Genomic DNA, 25,469 nt, shown 5'->3' on the forward strand with positions numbered 1-25,469 from the left:
AATGTTTAAAAATTCGAATTATTAGACCTCAATAATAATATCCTGTGTGCAAATGTTTCCAACTACCACAACGACTACGACGATCCGTAGAGCAAGTAAAGTATCGAGAATCAAACAACTGCTGAAATAACGAGCGAACGAATAGCAACGGCAACGACAGCCAACTTTTATAGCTAATCCAGTGTGGTGTGCAAGTGTGCATAATGTTGCCACTTCCTCTCTTTAATGCAAAATGAATACCTAAAACAAAAAAAAAATTAAGAAAAAAAAATAAAATAAATCAGAAACAAATTGAAAGAGAGAACATTTTGTCGTTCTACAGAAAATTCGTGTGTTCTAGGGATGCCAAATGTTTGTACAAAAATATTGAAAGCTTTTTAATTTTGAGTAGATCGTCAAATTTAATCAAAGCCTGCATTAAAGTATAAAAGAAAAAAGATAGAAACTCTAGTAAAGAAGTATTAGGGTTAGGGAGTGAGCTGGTAATAAAAGCTATATAGTAAATGGCCGTTAGAAATACAAGCCCAAGAAGCAAAATGCAATACTAAATAATAATATGGATTGCTAAACAAAAGCAAAATAAATATCTTAAAAAACCTTATAAATAGGCCTTAATATAACTACAGTAGTGCGATAATAATGCCCTTAACTTTCACAATACCATTTAAAATATTGCTATAAATTGGCCAATCACTAGTCACTACCGTGAAAGTAACAACTCAGCTAGACCCTTAAGATTCACTTCTTCTTTTGGAATGGTAACTTTTGGCGATGGTTACTCTAAGTAACTTATAACACATCGTAAAAATTCTAAATACATGCGACATCCATGGGAAAATTTGTTGTAATAGAAGCTACGAATGTGTAGGAAAGTATTAAATATAAATTAATTTGCAGACATTTTGTAATAATATACCCTGATTCAAATTTTTTTCTATTTCTGTCCCACCCTTGATTTTTAATTTCATATGATTTTTGCACAATAAATAAATAAAAAAAATTCCTACTCTTTGTGTAATTAATGGCTGTGTGATTGTTGTACAATTATGTGTAGAATGTGAAAAATAAACAAGTATCACACCCGTGACGATATGGAATCGCCGACATACTAAAATGCTTTTTAAGACTTAACAAATCAGAAATCGCTTTCTATTGACGTGTCTACTTCTGAGCCTTACTTGTCTCTTTACTCTATACCTCTATTTGAACAATTTTTACCTATCCACATTGCATTTTTGGAAGCAACACACTGCGAAGTGAGTTAACAGAAATTCAAAATTTTGTTAAAATTTTAACTTTTTTCACTAAAATCTTGTTCTTATTGTGACATGTTTATCACGGTTTCAAAGGTCTCTCCAAAAGATATCATTGGCAACTCTTACGAAGACAACCATACCCAATACATATGGCTCCAACATAATAGGCTCAGTTTGATTATTTATTCTATTTTCAATCGCCCCCTTCAGTACCCAAAGCAGGCATAAAATTTGCGTTTTCAAACTTGAATTAGGCACCCAAATGTAGTTTTACCTTCAACATTATTTTTTTACTTAATAGTTCTCCTCATTGTTTTTGATAAAAATTATAAAATAAGAGTTAATATTAACAACGAAAAAAATTTAAAAAAAAATTACTGCAGCAGTTAGGAGGCACCCACACTAAAAAGTATCTTTTCTATTGAATTCTAAGTTGGAGAAACAAAAAACAGATATCTATTTGATATTATTTCTGTTTTTGAAGGCCAAATCCTTACAAAAATTCTCATCAATGGCTTTATTATAAACGAACAACTCCGCGTGCGCATGATAAATATAAGGAAACAAAAAAATAACACCAACAACAAAAATAACAAATTGAATGAAGGATGTTGGTTGAGAGTTGAAGAAAAATGTTTGCCTCTGTTCCTTATATCGGATGCATTCATAGAGAAGAGAAGATACCTACCTCTATACCATCCATATAAAAAATATATATATATATTTTTTTTTGTTATTCTTTGAAAGGAAACAGCAGCAGCAGCAACAGCAACAGAAAAGGCAAAAGCTGGCTTTGCACAACAAAAATCATCAAACACAATATATGAATGAAATCGCCATCAAGCAAAACCAATACCAACATAATTAGAAAACCAGATACAGCAATATACCCCCCAAAGTTGAATTGATGGTTTTGCTCTGTTCGTTTTGTATTTTTCTTTCATTAATGAAACACACAAATACATACAAAAACTTATCCACACAGATACTTCACCACTACTGCCACAAAAAGACCAAACAACAACAACATTGTGAAGGAACGACAAAAAAAAACTCGTATTGCCTGATTTATATTTTAAATGAATGGTGGCTAGGGAAACATTTTGTGTTTGGGGTTAGGTTCATTTTGCTCTGACTCTGGTCTGGTCTTCTCTTCTCTATTCAAAGAAGTTTTCATTCTTCAGATGGTTTTTAGACTTAACACGAACTGCGACTGCGAATGTATTTGTAGGTATACCTCTCTATGCGTTGTTGAGATATAAAACTTCATGCAAGAGTGTTATTTTCAATTTCCGTTTATTGTGCTCACACCCTCACTTCAGCACGCGGAACAGATGTAGAAATAATCTTTCTATGCTTTAAAGATAGAATGAGACGGCGTGCATATATTCGAATTTGTATTTGTCAGTCTTGTTTGTTCTTTGGTGTCTTGCTGTGTAAAATCGCGTCCGGTCGCCGTTTTCATCGTCGTCGTTTTCGTCAACTTTAACGTCAACAAAAACAGGTTCCTACACCACACCACACACACATAGATACACACTCATTTATTCAATTCGATTGTGTGGGATTATCTGTGGGTGTATGGTACACAGATACATTCGCCGCATGTGTCCACACACATAATCGAGTCGAGTGAAAATTATTCGTGTGTATATTTATCAGTCGTTTGAGATATTCCGCATGGAGTAGACTGAAGTGTTGTCATTTAAGCTTATCTCTCTCGCAAAAGACTCTTAAAAAAAGCAAAAAAAGAAAATAGCAAACAATCGCAAAATACGAACTTGAAAACGGGCGAAAATATCTCACATTTTTGTATATTTAACTTAATCAATGGGTTAAATATTTTATATAACTAAATAAATTGTATCTAGATATAAAAAAGTAGAACAATTACTTCTAAAATATCTTGTTTACCGGCGATTTAGAATCCAGTGAAATAAAATATTCTTAAAGAAATAAGAATATAAAAAAAGATAAATTCGCCTGATCTCTTGTGGAATAGCTAGCGCTTGCTATTGCCTGCCGTGTCGTTGTTGTCTACTTTTTTTTCTTACTTCTTCGTCATTGTCGGTCGATCGTCGGTCGGTATTGATCGTGTTGAATACTAGTTCGCCGCAACATCAGCAGCAGCAGCACAGGAAATCACTTCGCTCACTTTACACCTTTTAGGCCTACTCTACTCTACTCTACCTTACCCACACATACATATACAGCCAGCACTGCTGCAAAATAGAGTCTACACTGTGTACCTAAAAATTCAATGATCTTAATTTTCTTATGATATTGTATTTGTATTACATACATAGATACAAAGATACACAATATCATGATATGTGGTAGTATAGTATCTTACTGTAGTAGAGAAACGGATTGAATTCGACCTCCTAATGTGGTTGCCACAGCATTCGTTACATTTCGCTTTAAAACTTCAGCCCTCTGAAAAACAGCGATCGCGATCGTCGGTTTTTTTATGATCGGAAGAAAGAAGAACGAATTATTATTATTTTCTTTCAAAATACAATTAAATTAAATGAAAAAATAAATAATTTTAAATTAACAAAAATACAAGGAGTGTGCCTTTTCTCATCAACAAATAAAGGAAACCATTTTTATCTATAAAAAAAATTCCTATAGGCAACACAAATAAAGTGTAGATTTATAATTTCAACTTATTTTACATTCGTGATCAAGAAAAAATAGAGAAAAAACTCCCGATCTGATCGTGCTGTGAAGAGCAAAAAATAAAGAAAAACACAAAAAGATAGATTTTTTGTATTTAAATTTGTATCTATTACCAAGAGTTGTAGAGTACTTCTTGTCTGTTGTGTGTGCGCTATTTTTTTGTATAAATAATTTTTTTTGGATACTTACTTTTTACACTAAACATAAACATCCTGCAAGAAAAGATAAATATATATATTTCGATATAATCTCACACCATCTCTATCTCAACAACACCAACCATACCACCAACCATCATCTCGATTCGATTTCGACATAAAATAAAACGAATTTAAAAAAAAAAGATGCAAACCTATCTGATGTTATAGAAATTTAATATCTGAAATTTAAATTTGTATCTACGACGCGATTATTAGTTATGAGTGTCTATTAAAATAAAAAAAAATGCTTAAGAAAGTAAAATAAAATATTTCAAGTGAAATTGCGGAGTATCTATATGTCTATAGAAAAAAAATTTCATACAAATGAAAGAAAAATAGAAAGAAAATCGTTCATCTTTCATCTTCAATCGTGCAAATCTAATGAATGAATGAATTTTTTCTTATTATTTGGTTTTTGCTTTCGTTGCTTTCCCCTTTAATATAAATCAAAAAATTAAAAATAGCTCAACGAGAGTTATAGCAGTGCGCGCATTGAAGGAAAAAAAGTATTGAAAAAAGAAAATTAAAAAAGTATAATTTTTTTTTTAAAGCAACAAAAAAATACAAAGTGTTTGTGATGTGCTGCCTCTTACATTTTTTTTATTTGTAACGAAAACCGTGATTTATGATTTAAGTTCGCTTACACAAATTTTGTACTGAGGCGAATTTATAATTACAACAACAACAAAAATTATTTATATTAAGTAGCTCAATGAAAGCATACGTTACAAAATATAATTTATAAATGCAAAGGAGGTAAAAAAAATATAATTGAGCTAAGTGAGTGTTTGTGGATTACTTTGCACCTACAGAAAGCTTATTGGATTAAATATTATATTCATTCAAGAAAACAAAACAAAAAGTACAACAATTCAATTCATCACGATCATCATTGAACTTAGATTAAAAAAAAAAAAAAATTTACGGCGAAATCAAATTTTGTTGCAGCGCCAGTTTAGACTGACATTTTTTTGGGATTATTTTGTTCATGGAAATCAAAAGGAGCAAACTGTGTGCGAAGTTTGAATAAAACTTCCCTTGATTGCTTTGTAAAATAATGTAAGTTAAATTTAATTTCATATTTCTATGAGATTCTATTAGTCTTTTGAATTAAATCTGATAGGGTCTTGTGATATTTTAAAACTTTTCTCACCGGAAATTAATCGTGATCCTTTAAAATATTTTTTTTTGTGTAACAAGAATATCCGGTAGAAACAATAATTTAAATAAATTGAAAAATATTAAATGAAGGTTTTTTAGTAGGTATTGAAAGAAGAGGTTTTTACTGCAGTTCCACAATTAGGTTTTTTGTTTTTGTTCAAGAACACTCCCTATTGATCATTGATATAGTTTTTAGAATAAGGGATTAAATTTTATGTCATTTCAGTACTTCAATACTGAAACACTAGGTAATCATGATCTGTGATAGGATGAATTTAAACATTATTTACAAAATGTCCAGTTTGACAGTAGGCAAACCCCTTAAACTAGATTCTTTTAATTAAAAAAAAAATCAAGTTCAAATATATTACAAGTAGTTAATTCTGTCGTAAGATTTTACTCCGAATAAAAAAGTACAGAATCTACAAGAACAAAACTATAGAATCCTTTAAATCAACAGCTTTATTTATATACGTGTTATAGACACTGTCTGTTGTACAATATTTCTAAACACGAATATTTTTTCTCGTTTAAAAATTACATAACGTTTTTGAATGCACTTTAAGTTTACCTTGTTTCGAGACTGATTTGATAATGTAGATAATATATTTCCCTTTTTGCTATTCTATTTGGCATTATCTTATACCCAAATACAAATCGAAAATGAAATTACATGTTATTTAAGATGCTTCAAATATTTTGATTAAACAAAAATTATCAAGCTATTAAATTATTCAAGCAGATTCAAAGCATTTTTTAACCTGAACTTAAAAATTTATTTTAACTCAAATGTGTTTTTGGGATATGCTTTTGACAACAAGTTTGAATGTGCTGTATGAATAAAACTTGATTTTTGCTATGAAGCTCGATTCTATTTTCAAATGCATTCGAAATTTCAATTCAATTTGTACCTAATTAATAGGAAAACTGGTCAACTTTTTAATGGAATTTGTAATTAGATTTCATTTAATAACGGTAAGGACCATTCTCTGCTTTCAAAACTTTTCTTAATTAAGTATTAAGATATCAAAATTTAATTTGTATCAACTATCGATTGATAGTTGCAAATCGCAATAAGGCTGATTATTAAAATTTCAATATCTATTAGTTTTTAGTTTAATAACTGATGTTTCCTTTTTATCAATCACTAATTTCATATTTGGAATTTTTTTTGTTTTGGGACAGGCAGTCGAAAATTTAGCTAAATTGATTATAAACTATCTATCGATAATCACATTAGCGAACTCGAACTCAAGGCTATTCATATATGTCACAAACGCCGATAGACGAAAAATGTGTTGCAGAGTTCAAACGGCTAAGGTAAGAAGTAAGATGCATGACGTTGATGCTCTCGAAAGCATTGCCAATTCCTCGCAAGAGGCAGAATATGTACATGAAAAAAATGTCTGAGTGGTTGATATTAGATTTGAACCTAGAACCTCTCGTGTGACAGTTCATCGCACTAACCATTACGTCAAGGGGTACATTTAAAAACTCGAGCTGCTAGACTTCAAATTAGGACAATTTTAAAGCCACAACTTTACATAAGTACGAAACAGCTGAAAAAGGTCAGTTCAATTTTGTTCATAATTTTCTTCAATTTAGTCAAATACCGACATATCAAATAAACTTTTCCTAATTTGAAAATAATTGTATTTCCATCTTTGAAATTGTAAGTGCATTATAAGTGCCTACTTGGCCCTTTATAACTTCAAAGTTTTAAAGCACGACTAAATTGAGAATTTCATAATTTGACAAATATGATTCTGCTGTAAAAATAATCCCTTAAATCTGACTAAATACATGCATTTTTTTGCTAATAGAAAGAACTCAATTTACAATGTAAACATTCTTATTTGTACTAGAATATAGTTTTACGTGTGGAATTGGCGTATCGAAAACTTTGGATCTATTGATCCATTTCATAATAAGCCTAAAAAAAATTGAAAATAATACATGTTATAAAACATTTATACAAAATGTAACTAAGACAGTTTAACGTCTCACTTATTAATGATTACAAACCACAAACCACATTTTAAAATAAGACTCTGATTAATTTCTAATTACTTTCAGAAAATATTTAAACGATGAATTAATTTTATCTTCTAATTAGCTTTTAAATATAATAATAAATATCAATATAATGATCTCCTTCGTTGAATTATTGTTTTCATTGAAGATGATTTTTCACCACAACAATCTGCTATCTTGGACAAAACCTCACATAAGAAATAAAAATAAAATTAAAACAAAACCAAAAATAAATAAAACCTACCTACAATGTATGTTAAGATTGTCTCTATAGCCAACAAATCAATCTACTATCTGTTTGTAAAATAGCGCAACAAATCTGATTTACTGAATGAAGTTGAAATGTTGAATCGCCGTTTATTTTTTTATTTTTTTTTCGGTTGTTTTCTTAAATAAATCTGTTTATTTTTATATATTTTTGTATTTTTTTATTGCAGCCCACTTTTATTTTATTTTTATTTTGCCTGTCGGTTTTGTTGGTTTGGGTTGGTTGTGTGACTTAATTTATTTTTGCATGTGACCATCGACGACGACAGCGTTGTTGTGTATCGTGTATATTCATAGCCTCTCTCTCACAGAATCAAAAAAAGTAAAATAAAAGTATCTCTAGAACGCGAAAAAAGATATTTTTGTATAATATACTGTTTGTTGAAGCAGCAATCATATAAAATAAAGAGTATCTCTTCTTAATTAAAAGCAACTTTACATACTACGAGTACGAGGAATAGGCTCGTAGCAGAGCAAGCACTCTTTTTAAATAAAAATAAGTACAAATAAAAAAACATGTAGGTACCCTATCGCAAAAAATAAAAGCTACTTATTATGTCTGTCTGGATGTCTGTCTGTCATGGCTTTTGGTTATTGTCTCCCAAATACTTAAGCATGTGCATTTTCCGGTTTCCAACAATATTCTTTTATTTTTCTTCTTGTGATAAAGAGTCGAGTCTTTTTGTTTTGTTAACTTTTATTTAGTTCGTTCTAGAAAATGTTAGACAATAACAGGAAGAGGCTAGTATCTATCACATAGCATTTATTTAATTTTTTTTTTTCAGTTCTCTCTCAAAAAAGTATCAGCGAGAGAAGCAAAAAATAACATAAGTCAGATACAGTCTATCTGGCTCTTAAATAACACACCCTAACGCGGCAATAATATTCCGGTTTTCGACCCGTCTAATGTGCCATAGATAATTTTATGAATTTTTTTTTTAATTAATTTTTTTTATATTTTTATTTTTGCTATGATGCTATGCTTTTATGGTTTTGCATTCATTCAAATAGAACCTGGTTTGGATTCCTCTTCTTTCTAGACTCGAGATCCCCATGATATGAGAACCCAACCCAAGCTAGCTAGCACTCTTGACAATAAATTCAATGTCTAATTAGAATTTCCTACGGCTACAATGTATGGTATTTTTTTTTTTTTTTTGTTTTTATTCACAGAGAGTGTATACAAATACGATTGGCATTTTGTTTTATACACCACAGCCGAGTGGCCGAGAGATATTTTATACTCTTCAAAATGTGTCTATAGGGTTGTGTAGTGTTTGTGTTAATATGATTGTTTTTTTTTTTTTTTTTATTTATTTTTTGTTGCTATTTGTGTGTGAAAATAAAAATTATAGGTATAGTTATTTATTGCTGAGGAAATACACAATAAAAACAAAATAAAAATTTGCACAAAAAAAAAAAAAGGATTGAATTTATTTATTATTATTGTTTAGATGTATACGTATATTATTTAGGTTTGCTGTATATGTGAGAGAAGCAAAAAGAGTGTATCTAGGTGTGTGTTGTATTAAATATACTTTATTATGCTTCTAAATTGTTTTGTTTGTTTAACTATTTGACAGATAATTTCCTCAATGAAATGTTGCTATTTTATATGAATACATTTTTTAAGTATACTTATAGAGTATAAATATTTATATAGATTAGAAAGCAATGAAATTATTAAATCATAATGCTGTTAGAGTGGAATGGTTTTTAGACTCTTCAATGAATGAATGATTTTTTTTGTAAGCAATTATTGTTAGATAATAGTAAAGTCTACGATTTCGAACAGATTTACTAAACATTAATGAAATATTTTTTTTTCTTAACGTTTTTATAAGAAAGGTGTTACTGGAATTTTAAATTAATAAATTAATATTTTGTTTGTACAACGAATCCATGAAAGGGCAAGGCTTGGTGACTTACAACTAAGCAAAGATTCCTTTTATCAAGACCACAACACTCTAAAAAGCTTTCCTTAACTCTTGAATGCCGATCGAGTTGATCTTAGATTTAGGAGAGAATTTTGTATGGGGGTTTAAATTAAACTTGATCAAGCTAGGCTTTAAGATCAAAGTTAAGTATTTACTTGAAAACCGTATAAGCAGTTTGGATATTAATTTTAGCTAAAATGATTTCGCTTATTGAATACAGAGAAGGTTTCAATAAAGTTATTTCATCCTAGAAAGTTTTTCATTTTTGTTCTTATTTTAAAACTTAAAAACAACATACAACAATTAACCACTAGTTACAATAGCTTAATCTATTTACATCTGCTTACAAACATGAACAGCCACATCAAAAGTAAATATGTAATTCCAAAAAATAGTTTTATCCATGTGATTTTTTTAAGTTTACATTTTTTTCTGAGCATTAATCTATTTTTATTTATCATGTTTAAAGATCAATTTATTTTATTTAAATTTTTTAACTTAAAAAAACCTTTACTAAATGTTTAGAAAAAAAACAAAGAAAATTCTAAATCTAGTATCATTCATTATCTATCTTGAGAAACTTCGAAACCCAATTTTGTGTTTTGTTTTATATTGATTTTTCTATTAAAAAAAAAAAAAATGGATACTTACCCCGGTACGAAATGTTTATACTACCCCATAATGTATAATGAGCGTTTCCATAAGCTTCTCATAAAAGTTTCTTTTTAAAATACAAAAGTCTGAAAAAAGAATAAAAAAAAACATTAACTAGTAAAAATATCTTTTTTTTAACCTAAGAAATATATAAAAGCTTTAAAAAAAATCTAATTTTTATGGGCCTTCTCATCTTCTTATTTACGTCTTTTTACAATTTTTAAAATGATTTTAATTTCTGTTGGTCAGGGAGTGATGTTGTCTAAGCAATAGTAATATTCATCTCTAAATTTAAAACACTTCATGTGATGGGTCAAACTCCTTTAACTGACTACCAAAAAAGGCACAGATCAACAAACTCGAAACATGCTAGAACTTACTTTTGAAAGCAAGATTAAACTGCCAAAATTTGTAACTTAAATGTTAAAATGGGTACTGCATAACAATTTCATAAAAAATTTAAATTTAAGTCTTAAACTTGCCTTAAGTATGTTTTCAAAACCAAGAAAGAATAAGGAAATCAATTTCGAAGCAAAAACTTTAAATGGTTTAGTATTAAATGAGTAAAGATTGTGTTAAAATATTTATGGGATATGATTTTAAAAATACATAAGTCTGTCATAAAATTTAAACATTAACTACTGTTTCTTAAAACATTTTTCTCAAACAGTATTTGCACTAATTTTTGAATGTCTTTAAGAAAAAAACGAAATAAAAATACCAAACAAATTTTAAATATTGAAAGAAATTGATAAAACAAAATCTACAAATTACAACAATTTATTCATCCTATAAATATGCAAACTAGATAGGTGCATTTTCCCTTTCATATAGTACAAAAACTTCTTTAAACTTTGTTTTTTCTATGTATTTTTGTTTTTTTTTATAAAGACGATTGAAAGGAGATAAATATCTGATTGAGTTGGTTTTCGATAATTTATTCAGGTAGCCAAATAAAATTAATATAATTCCTCTTTTGAATAACTAATTATAGACATTCGTTTTTGGAATCGATATTCCACCACTTTTTTTTCTCCTCTCATCAGCATTGTGATTTTGTCGTTTTTGTCTTCGTCGTCATAATTTGTTGTTGTTTTTTTTCTTTTATTATTGTGAATGGCTATCTTTTTTTTCATCTTTTTCATTCTCGATTTGAGCCGGCATATCCCTATTATTTTTGTTTTTTGTTTTAACAAATCAAAAACAATTTTAACCACAAACTGGCGTCCGTTGTCGTCGACACTTAAATTATTATCTTTGAAGATCTCCCTTCCCTCTACACAATTATTTTTTGTGCATGTGCATTAGGTAGGCACCAATCGGATGTATTTATACAAAATAAAAATATAATTTATTTATTATTCTAATTTTGTAACAAAATAAGAAGAATTTTCAAAATAAAACAAAAATTTTAATTTTTGAATTCATTTGATTTTTCTGTCTGCACGTCATTTTTGTCTTGAAAAACGATTACGATTTTTGAGAGATTAGGATGGTTTGTTGTAGATTGTCGTTGTTTTCATTTTTGTTTAATTTTTTTGATGTCATCATCAGCAGTGCAAGTTGCATTGACATTAATATTTTTATTTTCTTAAAACTAAAAAAAAAAAAATTGTAAAAACGTAGGAGAAAAAAAGCATATTCAAACATATTTATCAACCCACATGACGTATTATAGAAGGTGAAATTTATTTTTATGAAAATCGATTGTGATAGGTGATTTTAATCATATACAAAAATATAACTGATTCTATAGGAGTATAGAGCTGCTATTATTTATTAGCGAAATTATGCGAATCAAATTTTGGTTGAGGATATTGTTGACAGGTCGACAGCACGTGCCGTTTCCTCTACAAAAGCGTGTGTGCGGGTGGGTGTTTTTAATGAAAAACATTTGATTAAGAGAATTATATATATAGGGATATGAAAATTCATATAATAAATCTATTTTAGACAAATAAAAAATTAGATATGTTTGTTTTTTATTTGGATTTTGAAATATATAAAGTATGTAAAACATTTTTTAAAAAGAGATATTTATTTATGATTGGTAGGTATCAAATAAATGAAGGACATCGAACTGAACATTGCTAAAAAATAGTCAGTGACTGAAATTAAATCTAAAAAAAAATACTCATCATGTTTTCGATTAATAAGTTTCTGATGCGTTACGCCGTTGTACATAAATAATGAAAACTCGTTTGAATAAAAGGTTAAAAATAATAGTGAAAAACCGTAAGCAATTATTAAAAAACGTGATTTAAGGTCCTTTTATTTCAAGAAAACCAAATAAAATTGTCCAAGACGCATCTAAAATATTTTTATTCGAGCAAAATAGGAGGTCATAAGAGATTTTTTTTTCACCAACAACTCGTAATTAATCTTGAAAAATAGTTTTCTTTAGTTACTTAAAAAGAACTAAAAAAATTAGTAGGTTGGTGGGTTTTTGAACAAAGCTTTTATTTATTTATTTGAAGAATTTCAACTAGGAAAATTGTTAGACATTTGCACATATAAGTTTGAAATAATCACTTGCATTTCCAATCTCTTTTAGTCAAAGCAAATAAAATTACAATTTTTTTCTGCCTAAGAATATTTTTTTTCTTTCAAAGAAACATCACACCTGTGACAAACATTGTCCTACCCGTGAAACTAGCATTAATTTAATCTGTAGTTCTTTTTTAATTGAGAACGATTTGAGAAAAATCATAACTTTTATCTGTCCCACATGTGACAAAAAAAATACGCTAATTTTTGGAAAGAGTATACAAATGCCAACCTGTGACAACGAAATGAAGAAATTTTATTCAAATTCATGGTCAGGTTATTGAGAGTGGAAAAGCGCTTTGGCACCATTTAGAAATGCTCCGCTCCTATTCCTTCCAGCTATGTTTTAAAATAGCGCCAATAAGAGTCTGCTCAGAATTTTTAACAGTTATACATAGTTTGCTTAAAAAAAAATATCCACCATAATTTAGGGTGGTAGTGGTAGATATTGTACGAATAGTACAAAAAATAAATATCGCAATCATTACACAGAGAAAAAAATAATAATAAAAAAACAGAACGGATATCCGCATAAAAATGAATTCTACTTTTATGCCGCTCGCACATGGAACAACAAAAAAAAAATTTATAAAAAAAAAAAAAAAATTGAAATGAAAAAAAAATAACACGAGAAATAAACGCGCAACCAAAGAGATAACATGTGCAAAGATAGATTGTGTATACGAGTAAATGGCATTCAGTTCAGATGCGGCCTATTTACTTGATTAAAGCCTTTTGGGCGCGACACACATTACAGCCATAGCATAACGCGCCTCAAGCTTGCTTGATTTTTTTTTTGTTCTGTAAGCTATAAATGTATTATATTGCTTGTCATTTTGTATTTAAAATAAAAAAAAAGAAGAACAAAAATTTCTGTATTATGCGGCTGTGTTTGTATTCATACATGTGTATGTGTGTATTTTGTTAGTAGGTATTTAAATTTATTTGTTTATTCTGCTATGTTTGCTAATTGAATGTCACCGGATATCCCTTTTCATTATCGCACACTCAATGTTTACAATAAAATTAAAAGAAAAAAAAAACATAACAATACAATTATTGTCATTGAATTGTTCCGAAATTATTTTATTTATTTTATTTATTCATAAAATAGCAAAGAATATTATGTATTTAGATACAATACCGTTCTTATAAAGGTATTTTTTGAAAGTTCTACCATATCCTCTTTTTAAATGTCTTTAGTTTTATTTTCAACGAAAATGTTCGTTCTTGTTGATTCTCATCAATTCGAGTGACTGATCTTTATATTTTTTTCTTTTGAGATTACCAACTATTATTTACAATAAAATCCACATTGGTTACAATGTTTCGATTAAAGAGAGCACGTGCATCTTAATAGAACACATTTCTTGATAACTTTAAACCTTCTTAATTTCAAATTTGTTATCTTTTCTGTGAAGTAGGTATTATTTTGTTTGAAAAAAAAAACAATATTTTGTTTGAAAAACGACACAATAGTTTGAATTCATTTTCAGTTAAGTTTATCATGCAAAATGTGTATCTTAAAGAAGGCTATAACAACATATACATTACGAAAAAAAATAATTTATCTACAATCAGCAAATATACATCTCAACTAAGCTACTGTTTTTTTTTTTTACAAAATCGAAAAAAAGCAATAAGTGCGCTTGTAAAATATCATTGCTATTCATTATTTTTTTGTTTTGTTTTGTTAATTCACGGCAAACTAGTAAATAAATAAAAACAACTCGAGGTAGGAAAAAAAAGTCATCATTAAGTATGTAGTCGTTTAGTTTCAACTTGTTTATAAACAAAGACTGTATGTCGAGTGCAGAATTTTGAACTGAGTATTTATTTTTTGTTACGATCGACGACAGCGGCAATGACGACGCTGACGATGTAAAAAGGGGTGTGTAATTATGTACATTAAAGACTTTGAATTCACTTGAAAAAATATCTTCATGAAACTAAGATCAGCAGATTCAAAAAAATTAGGATTACAAAAAGAGCACATAACAGGTTTAATATTATTCTAACGTTTTGAATTATTTTGTTAACGATTTACTTCTTCTTTCTGGTTTATAATATTTTATGTTTATGTTAGTTTCATAAAAATTATTAGAAACCACATGGATAAACACCTTTGCCATTTATTTTTCTAGTTTTAAATGAAGATTTCTATAAGTTTCTACGAAGTCATTTGTACACTAAAAATGCTTGCTAAATTAGTAACAATCATTGTTTTACCTATCTGTTTAAGGAGTTAAAGCGATGCGAACCAAAAAATTTGGAAAACATATTCCAAAAAATAAAAAACAAAAAACAATATTTGGAGTACTGAACAGGTGTTCTTTCTATCATAATATACACACACAATTCACATAGTTCCACAAACATCTAACCCTTAACAAATAACCATCTCAATAAAAAAAATTAGCTTTAAAGTTATCTTAGTTCCAAACTTTGAATGTAAAATATTTAAATAAGAAACTTGGGCTTAAAAAATGCAAATTTGAATTTGGGAAAAACCAGAATTAGCAGATTTTTTTTTCTGTATTGATTACCTCACACTAAAATTGTTTAACCGCCAATAATAAAATCTGAATGGTATAGCTTTGAGAGTGAGCCTTATAAGATATAACTATGCAGAGATTGTTTTCTAAGATTCAAGAAGATAACAACGTGTCATAATTGACGCCACTGTTGGCTTAGTCGTCGTCTGTCTGGTTTTTGGGAATTTCTTGTAAACATTTGAATTTTTGTATTTTGTTTTTTTCTTCTTCTTTCATTAATGAATTTGTTCAAATAGATATTTCATTCAAGTGGAACGTAATGGCATATAAATAATTTATACAGGGTGTCCCAAAAGTAATGGATCAAACGAAGTATGCTGATAGGCCAACTTAAGGGCTCTCAGAATTTGGTAACTTGTCCATCCCAAATCCTTACGGTTTTCGATTTAATGCAGTTTTTGTGAAATTTCGATAAATCCCGACTTTGCAACAGTATTTTGCTTCCTCCGCTCATAATTGATTTTTGTTTTTTACAATTCTTTCGCTAAAACATTGCCTAATAATAAGAAATAATTAATTAATCAAAATATTTTTTATTTCATTCGCCATTTCGCTGCAAATGAATTAACAGTTCAATGTTTTATGAAAACTCAATTTCTCACTTTTATTTCAGAGCAACACCCTGAACAAATTTTTTATGGTGTGACCCTGGTTTATTATTTTGAAAACTTGCCGTGTTATTGCAGTTTTCAAAAATGTATAAAAGTTTGCAAAGATGAAATTAAAACGAAAGATATTACAATTTGAATGCAAAAAAACAGAGGTTTTCAGAGCAAAATAACAAACAAAAATCGAGGCTTTTATTCAAAAAGAAATAAACAAACAACAGTCGAGAAAATTTGTTTATTTTTCTTTGTTATTTTTCTCTGACAGACCCTGTTTTGTTGCTTTTAAATTGTAATATCTTTAGTTCTAACTTCAACTTTGGAAACTTTTATACATTTTTGAAAATTGTAATAACACGGCAAGTTTTCAAGATAATAAACCAGGGTCACACCATAAAAAATTTGTTCAGGGTGTTGCTCTGAAATAAAAGTGAGAAATTGAGTTTTCATAAAACATTGAACTGTTAATTCATTTGCAGCGAAATGGCGAATGAAAAAAAAAATATTTTGATTAATTAATTATTTCTTATTATTAGGCAATGTTTTAGCGAAAGAATTGTAAAAAACAAAAATCAATTATGAGCGGAGGAAGCAAAATACTGTTGCAAAGTCGGGATTTATCGAAATTTCACAAAAACTGCATTAAATCGAAAACCGTAAGGATTTGGGATGGACAAGTTACCAAATTCTGAGAGCCCTTAAGTTGGCCTATCAGCATACTTCGTTTGATCCATTACTTTTGGGACACCCTGTATAGGTCCACCTGAGGAAGAAATTAAAATTTTGTTGAACCATTTTGAAGTCAGTCAAGTGATCGACCTTTCTCTTTATCCCAGATTGTGTGTACACCTTTGTTCTTGTTTTTTTTTTTTTCTTTCTATAATTTTCTTCTTCATGGAAACAGGTATAATTCAGATTTTTTTCCCCCTGAAAGAAGTAAGAATGATAAAAAAAGAACAGATGTTTCTTCTAAATAAACAGACAGTCACATACACAGTCTAGTATCAAAAACACAATGAATTTGAAATTATGAGAATTGCATCTAAAAGATTTATTGACAGACATCTAAAATAAAATCCAAACCAAAACAACACTAGATATAGCTAGATAAAAAAAAAAACACTGCGATATGTTTTTAGGTTCTTCTTGTTCTTATATTTTGCATTAGCAAGTCAAAGCTTCAAAGTTTTAGATTAGAAATTATCAAAACATCCTATTCTCGTATGCAATTGTGTTTGCCTTTAGTTAAAAAAAAGTGTACCTATATTTTAAGACCCTATTGCCATATATTCATTTTCTATATTTTTTTATTTTACAATATTTTAACATTGAAAACATGAAGTTTATTTTTACTCTAATTTAGAAAAAAAATGTTTCAAAGATTTCCCCGATTTATTGACAACGATTTGAATTTAAAAAAAACTATGTTTTTAACCCATTTTAAAAGAGATTTATTTTACTCTTATTTTTTACAAAGCTGTAATGTAATGTACAATAGACAAAAAAAAATCTGGCAAAAAAAGTAAGTTTAAATCCCCAAACACCTACGAGACTAAAGTACATCACGATGACGACAGACATTGGCAATTATTATTATTTGCCATTTATTTGCCATCACATTTATAACCTTCATATATCGACACCTACAGCGCAAGCCTATCTTATTTTCTTCATTCATACGTATTCCAAATAATAATATTTATAAACAAAATAAAAATAATAAATATCATAAAGAAAGAAAAAAAAACCTTATATATATATCAACCTACTCGTATACTAATAAAATCTCCACCCACATGCAGTGTCAGTCTTGTGTGTGAAAAGTTCCTTTTGTTTGATTTTTTTTTTTTCATCACAAAAAAAAAAACTCACACTAAAGATACACATAACCTTTACAAACATGCCATCATAAATTTTGAAAAGGACCAACAAGGATAACAAAATTTTTAGTGTCTATGCGAAAGACTAGAAAAAGAGGAACTTAAGTGAACCTATAAATAGAAAAAAAAATGGCATACAAAAGAATTTTGTTCTTCGTCCTTTTTTTTGTGTTGTTGTTGTTTTATCTTCTTCATAAATAGACATAGTCATAGTGATGTCGTCTAAGATTGCATGACTATATATATTTATTATGTGGAAGGATTCCTTGACGTCATTAAAAACGTGTCATACATAAGGATCTTTGTGTATTTTTTTTTTCTATTTTAAATATCATATCTCCATTTCAGATAAATTTTATATAAATAGGCTTCTTAGATCATGAGAAAACGTGATAATCAATATTAAATAAGGACGTTCTCGAATGGATTATTATGAGCATAAATTAATACATATTTAAGCTGTCATCACCCCTCTTATCAAAACTCATAGACTAATGATTCATTTATTAGGAAAAGAAATTATCAAATACAAGTAAAAAAAAACGACACACCTACGTTTCGCATTCACGGAAGTTACTTACAAACCATTTTTTGAAATTTTTTATTTGATCACTACACTACATAAATTAAATGTTTAATTAAAAATTATGTTGAAATCACAAACACTTACAATTCACATAATAAATTTATTTTGTAATATTCAGCTTACAACAAAAGTTAACGTCAACTTCTTCGATCTCATTCAAAAAAATAAATAAATTTATAGCTAAGGAGATAATGTTGAATTTGAATTCGTTACAAATTAAAAAATTTAAAAAAATTTGTACTTTTTTATTAAAACCCAAAACTATTATTTCAATTTCCTGAAACTTTTGTAAAAAAAGCATATTTTTGCAAGTTCAAAAAAGACAAATTTTGTAAAGCTTTTAATCAATACCAAACAATTAAAATTAACAAAAGGAATGATCTTAAATCAACTAAGTGCTCTAGTAACCCAGAAAAAAAAATCTATTTTCAACTTTACATCCCGCACTATAAATGGAGCATGATGGGTATTATGAACAATAATATTGATTCAGCATGTTTTTTTGTTTTTGTACTTTTCAAAAGAAGATGGCAGATAGAAATGAAAAAAAAAAAATATTCATTCAAAAAAATGTCACACTCCCACGACGTTGACAATCATGTGACGTTTTGGTTTCATTAACAATCTCCCGCTATGAGAAAATGCGTGTGGTTGTAGTTTTTTTTTTTGCTTTTTAATATTTTAATTTATAATATCTGTTTAGTATATCCGTGAACATGAACATATTTAAAATTTTTTTGATTTTTGAACAGATGATATGGGTATTCATTAAGAACATGTTTTTTTAGTTCTTTTTTTTAACTTAAAATCATAAATTAATTCAAAAAGTTAATTTTATATTGTAAATTTTGAGGTTATCTATCTAATAAAAATATTGATTGCAAATTATTATCAGTTGAAATCTAGTAAATATTTTGAACTCGATTAAGTTTTTAGGTATGTTCAATAAAAAGATAGTTTAAAACTGGTTTCAACTTCATGAAATATTGATTTAAATACGTTAGTGTACTTTATATTTACTCTCGACCATTTTTTATATTTTTTGAAAGTTTCAATTCAGAAAGTTGGTTTTAATAGGATTTCAAACAAGTTTTAAATGGGTTGCAAATTAATTAATATATAGTTTGGAAATTAGCTTTTGAATATTTCTGTAAAAAAGTTACAAAATGGTTAGAAATTAGTAAAAATATCTTTAGTTTACAGGACGTCATGTTGTTGGTTTCAAACTAGTTTCAAATCGATTGCAAATTATTATTATTATTGTTATTTCCGTATTTCAAGCTATTGTGTATTTTAAGTTTTTCAGGTATCAAGAACAAGAACAAGTTGAAATTCAATTGCAAACAAGTAACATGTGGATTTTTAATTAGCTAATATATTACTCTAGTACAATTTTGATTTTAATCAAGGTTTTTATTTATTTTCTCTTCGAAAAGGTAACTACAAATAAAATCAATTTCAAGTAAGTTTAATGGTTGGATACTAGCAAATTGCCTCTTTCATGTGTGGGGGCAACTAGTTTCACATCATAATAAATTTAATAAACAAATCAGTCCTAAATCAGTTTCAAAACGATTGCAATATAAGTCAAAAGTTGAAACCCTATCACTAAGTTTTAGACACTTAGAGTTAATTTAATTTCCAAACCCGGTAAACCACGTTGCATATTTCATACTTTTTCTATCACAATTGAAGGAATTTTTCAAATTTTATTGTAAATTCCAGTTTCGTAACAAACTAATGAACCATTTCAAAAAGTCAAAAGCAAAAAAAAAAAATGAATGATCCTCTCCATGCTTTTTGTTTCTATCCAAATATCAACCAAATGTGTTCCATCAATCGTTCCTTCAAATATACACAAATATTTTTCTTTTCTCGTTGATTTTAGATGGTTTTCATTTTTTTTTTGTTCACGATCTTCACGCTCTTTGCGTATGGCTAAAAATTTTTAATTAAATTCAAAAATATTGTTAATCAAATAAGCATGTTGGCGCCAGTTAAAGTCTAGAGAGCACACAAAAACATCACGAAAGAAATAAAAAAAAGAAAAATAACAAACAAAAAGAAGAGCTATAAGAAATAAGAAAATTTAAAGAAGAGGAAAAAATAACTTAAACCAACAAAAAAAAAAAAAAAAAATAGTTATGCTAAAATTAACACAATAATAATATTCGAAGCGAAGCTTTTTTTTAAAAGAAGAAGGTGCTAAAAAATTAAAGCAAAATATATTAGAAAAAAAAAACTACACAGTCAATGGTACAATTACTTGAACAGAAAAAAAATTATAATTGAAAACATTACAAATATTATATGAAAATCTAATACATAAATGTTTTTTATTATACATATTTATTTTTTTATTTTATTATTTTATAAGATTATTTAACCTCTTTTAATACATATATATTAAACTTCAGTTCGGTTTTAAGCGATCATATATGCGATTTCAAATTGGATAAGAAATCGATTGGTAGTTAATTTCTACTTTTTAAGCTCCACATCAATCACGTCAGTTAGTTAGTTTGAAAACGATTGCCAACTAGTTTGACATCGATTGCATATAAGTGTCTATGCATTCTGATTCAAATTTTGAACTATTTTGCAAGCATCAATTTTTACCTTTTCAAGAAGTTGGTTGAAAATAAATTGCAAGTTGGTTGCAAATCTATCGCGTACTAGTATATCTGCATTTTATTCAAGTTTTATCTCTTTTTCAAAGCTTTAAATCAATATACCTAGGCTTAATTTTTTGACCAACTTTTAAACAAACGCACCCAAACCACCTTAAAAGAAATTATTTCTAATATAAAATACCTACTTATCCAACTGTAAGAATATTAATCACCTTGACTGTAATAGGTGCTCACATACTCAATTTTTTAAGCAAATTAAAATGCCAAACTGTTTTTTTTTTTTTTTTTTTTTGTTTTCTTGAATTTTATTTTTTTTTTTGTATGAATGGAATTCAAGGTAAATTTAAAAAAAAAAGATTTTTTTTTAAATATTTCCAAAATAAAAAAAAAATTAATTTTCTAACGATATTTTTAGTGTTTCCATTTCGAACAGTTTTTTTTATTATTTTTATTTTACAGTATTTTTTTTTTTCTTTTAATTTCATTTTTAACTGTTGAAAACACTGTGTAGTTATGTTAATGAAGAGCTTTAATTCCGGCAATTAATTTTAAAGATGTTTAACGAGATAGATATGCGAATATACTCTTCTTGTTGGTTATTATAATTGTATTTTTTTTATTTTTTGTCTACAAAAATGCCCAATTTTTTTACTTTTGGAATTTTGTTCTACCTTTTTTGAAGCGGAATAAATTATAGAGAAAATGAAAAAAAAAATAATTCCTGTTCTTTATTATTATTAATAAATTAATATAGTTAACACAAAAAGAGATGTGATATTTTTTTTGTTCTTGTATTGTTTTTGTGGTAATTTGGAATTTTAAACAGCCAACAGCGACGACAGAGATCAATAGTGTAGAATTTATCTATAGTGCCATGATAAATATGCTGTAGGAATTTACTTGGAAGCAGGTAGGCAGACTCGTTATTTTTTTTTTGCCATATAGCTATGCCTATTTTATTTATTCCGTAAAGATTTTGTAATTCTTCTAAGAATTTATAAAAAAAAATCCAGGAATGTGTTTTGAGTAAAATTTGGTTGAAAAAGTGATGTTTTTTTTAACTAAAACTAATCTAATATTTAAAATGGACAAAGTTTGTGAAAGGGGATTACCGTCATTTGGTAATGCAATTCCCGGGGCAGTGGTATGAAAATCTTACGACCTTTTTTAAGCATTTTTTCAAGCTTTAACCTGCAATGGTATTAAATTAATAGATACCACATTTCTTTGTAATTTTTTTTTTCTTGAAGAGAAATAAATGAAGTATTAATTTAATACCATTGCACATTAAAGCTCAAAAAAATTGCTAAAATTGGTGGTACATACGATTTTCATACACCTCTGCCCCGGAAAGAGTGAAATGCAGTTTTAAAATTTTTACTAAATTTTTAAAATTGGAATTTTGAAATAAAAACTATCATCTAGTTAAAGATTTCGAGACATTTTCCTAATGTAACATTTCCACAAACATAAACCTCTTTTAAGGAAACAGAGTACATTTTATTCAAAAGTATAGGCAAAAGTAAAGTATAAGACGGAACCTTCTCGCACCTTAAACCAATCAAATCAATAAATGAGAATGTTTAAGTGGATTTACTTTCTAAAGGCAATTTTTGTCGACAATACTAAAAAGTATATTTATTTTAAAAATATCCTTAAACATTGCCCTTGTTTATAAATAAACGAGACAAAAATAAGCTCAACAAAAATACTTTACGTCAAAACAATTTAATATAATTTCTGTTTCTTTTTTTTTTTTTTGTCTTATTTTGTATTTATTTTTATAAGAATGGATTAATCGAGAGTACTTACAAATGTGCACAACAAAAAATTCTAAAATAAAATTTATAACAAGTAGACATAGAAGAGAAAAAATTTTCGACGTACGTCCCTATTACTTGCAATTTTACGTACAAACATGCATAATATTATTTAAAGAAGAGGAAGCAAAATTAATTTTAATACACATTGCTCGAAGAAATTATATTTTGTTTCAGTAAAATTTCTATTTATAAACGAGAAAACATACATTTATATAAAAAAAAAAAAAAAACATATATACACATATTCAAAAAGATACAAAAAAACATTCAGCAAAATGTTTCATTTACAGAAGTAGGTACTCATTGCGCGCCAAGGCAATTAATTGGCGAGTCAGTCATTCACTTGGCCCCATGCGTTTTTCTCTTCTTGGTTTGCTATATAAATTTTTATGTTTGTTCATATATATTTTTTTTATAGTTTTATATATTTTTTTTTGTTGTTCATTCTTAGAGCTGTAAATTAATTTTGCAATAATAATCAATTGATTTATTTTTGTTTTTTGAGTTCTTTATTTTTTTTTTATTTATTTTTTATTGGGAAGCATATCATATCGTGATGGACTTTGTTTTTGGAAGTTACTCGTAAATAGTTTTATGATGTTCAAATAGATTTTATTTTTATTTTAATGAGTTATTTAAGGTTTCAAGTACCTTAGATCGGTCATATTGGTGTTTAAAGGCAAATCAATTGGAGAAAACTATTTCTTTTTTTATTTTTTTTTTTTTTATTGATTAATAGATCATAAAAATAAAGGCCCTGAAACAATTTGTAGAGCACTCTCACATTTTTTTAAAATTATTATTGAACTGATACTTGTTCAAGATCATGGTCTTACATTTATTAATCACATTGTTACAAACAAAGTTTTCAACACTATGCACAAGCATAATGTTTCTAGAAATTGTTGAAAGTTGTTGGCAACTTTTTTCGGAAGTACAAGTACAATTTTTCAGAGATAACGGTGGCTTAAAATAAGATTATGCTCTAAATAATTGTTGACGAAATAACTGAATGTTACTGGCAACAATTTATGTACTCATAAAATGTTTCGAGTAAATTTTTCAGCATACATTCTTGGTTCTGATTTTGATCTCATTTGGTGATCTTGATGGAGGATTTGAGTAAACACATTGCTGGTAGCAACTTCTTAGGCTAATTAAAAAAAACAATTTTTTTTAGGAGTTACTGAATGTTTCCAGAAACAACAGGGCGAACATTAGGAGAACTTAAAACATTGTTGCAAGAAGTGGCTAGAAGTTGCCGACACATTTTTCAGCATTATACAATTTTAAATTGATATTACATTAAAAAGTCACAAAGTATTCACTTTGCAAATTGGTTTTAGAAGTTGCAGCAACATGTTGCACGTACATTTTTAGTCTCAGTTAGAGCACATTATTGCAAGAAACCTGCAAACCATACTATATGTTGCCAGCAACATTTTAACACGCAAACTTAAGCTAAAAACTACATCTTCAATTATTTACATCATGCTGAATTGATCAGTCTTTAATCCTCATTTCTTTTTTCCAAGACTCAAATACAGGTACGGATAGATACTTATTTTATTGTATTTTTATATTTGCTCGCTTCAATGTTCTTAGATGTACGTTCGTCTCTGTTCCCTTTCTTTCCGATGAAGCTCTTGATATGTATTTCTGAAGAAATTCAGAAAAAAAAAACTTGAAGAAACGAGTGACAAACGCGTGCGTATCACAATTCTTCTGTCGAATTGACAACAACAACAAGAAAAATAAAAGACTTGAGCAACAAACTTAAACAATCCATTTGTTGTTTGTATGTTGGTGTTTTTTTTTTTTTTACCAAGTTCTTGAAGAAAAAAAACATTTGCAGAATAAAAAAATATATAATAATCACGCTTATAAGGTTCTGTGTATCTTTGAGATAGAACTTATCATTGATGAAAAGAAGCCCTGATGGCCATTGTATGTATGTATGTTTGTTAGCAAACAAAACCAAAACCAGAAAAGAAAAAAAAAAAAAAGACGACAAAACCAAACCAAATGAAATCAAACTAAATACGAAAAAGCAGCAAACCTTAACCACAAGGACAAGCGAGTAGCAGGGCACTTAAGAACGATCACCTTTTTTCCACTTTTATTCATCATTTTATCAGGTGGTGGTCGACAAGAGTGGTTCCTAAATAGGGAAAGAACTGGAAAAACAAGGAATACTGGGAAGGTATAGCAATACAAAACTGCATAGGTGTATAGAAAATATATAGATATACGAGTATTATAAGAAAATACAACAACAAAAAGATAAGATGGTGGCAACTGATGATGGAAAAAGCAAAATACAACCATCAGACAAAGACAACGAAAACGACAACGACGAACGACGCTCACGTGTGCAACACACGACGAACTAAAAGAAATGATATTTTGTCTTTTTCTTCTACCTGTAGACGACACGACATCGACACGACGACGATGAGAAGATGGACATGAAAAGCGCGATCGTCATCAGCGTAATCGTACTAAACGATCAGTTGTTGTGTCCGTCATCGTCATCATCATCATCATAAGAATTTTTTTCTCGTTCTGTTTTTTTTTTTTTTTTTGTTCAAGTTCTCTATTCATGTTCTTTTAAACGAAAGAAAAAAAAAGTAAACCAACAGAAATACT

At 28.1% G+C, this 25,469-nt stretch overlaps 1 protein-coding gene and 1 long non-coding RNA gene across 4 annotated transcripts in view; one reads left to right on the forward strand and one right to left on the reverse strand.

Annotated features, from left to right (window-relative positions):
- Positions 1-25,469, forward strand: part of LOC129912375 (protein sprouty) — a 54,278-nt gene that overhangs the window by 25,008 nt on the left and 3,801 nt on the right. For 2 of the 3 annotated variants that reach the window (XM_055990584.1, XM_055990586.1), the window contains exon 1: positions 1,994-5,197. The exons of the other annotated variant lie outside the window; for it this stretch is intronic. The gene's annotated coding sequence lies outside the window, so the exon portion shown is untranslated. Of the gene's footprint in view, positions 1-1,993; positions 5,198-25,469 lie in introns of those variants that run through there. 3 annotated transcript variants of the gene reach the window in all.
- LOC129912380 (uncharacterized) overlaps positions 16,657-25,469 on the reverse strand; it is a 100,950-nt gene continuing 92,137 nt past the window's right edge. The window contains exon 3 of the long non-coding RNA XR_008771823.1: positions 16,657-16,825. This is a non-coding gene — a long non-coding RNA (uncharacterized LOC129912380). The remainder of the gene's footprint in view (positions 16,826-25,469) is intronic.

Source organism: Episyrphus balteatus, chromosome 2 (genome assembly GCF_945859705.1).
Source record: "Episyrphus balteatus chromosome 2, idEpiBalt1.1, whole genome shotgun sequence".
Classification (NCBI taxonomy): Eukaryota; Metazoa; Arthropoda; class Insecta; order Diptera; family Syrphidae; genus Episyrphus; species Episyrphus balteatus.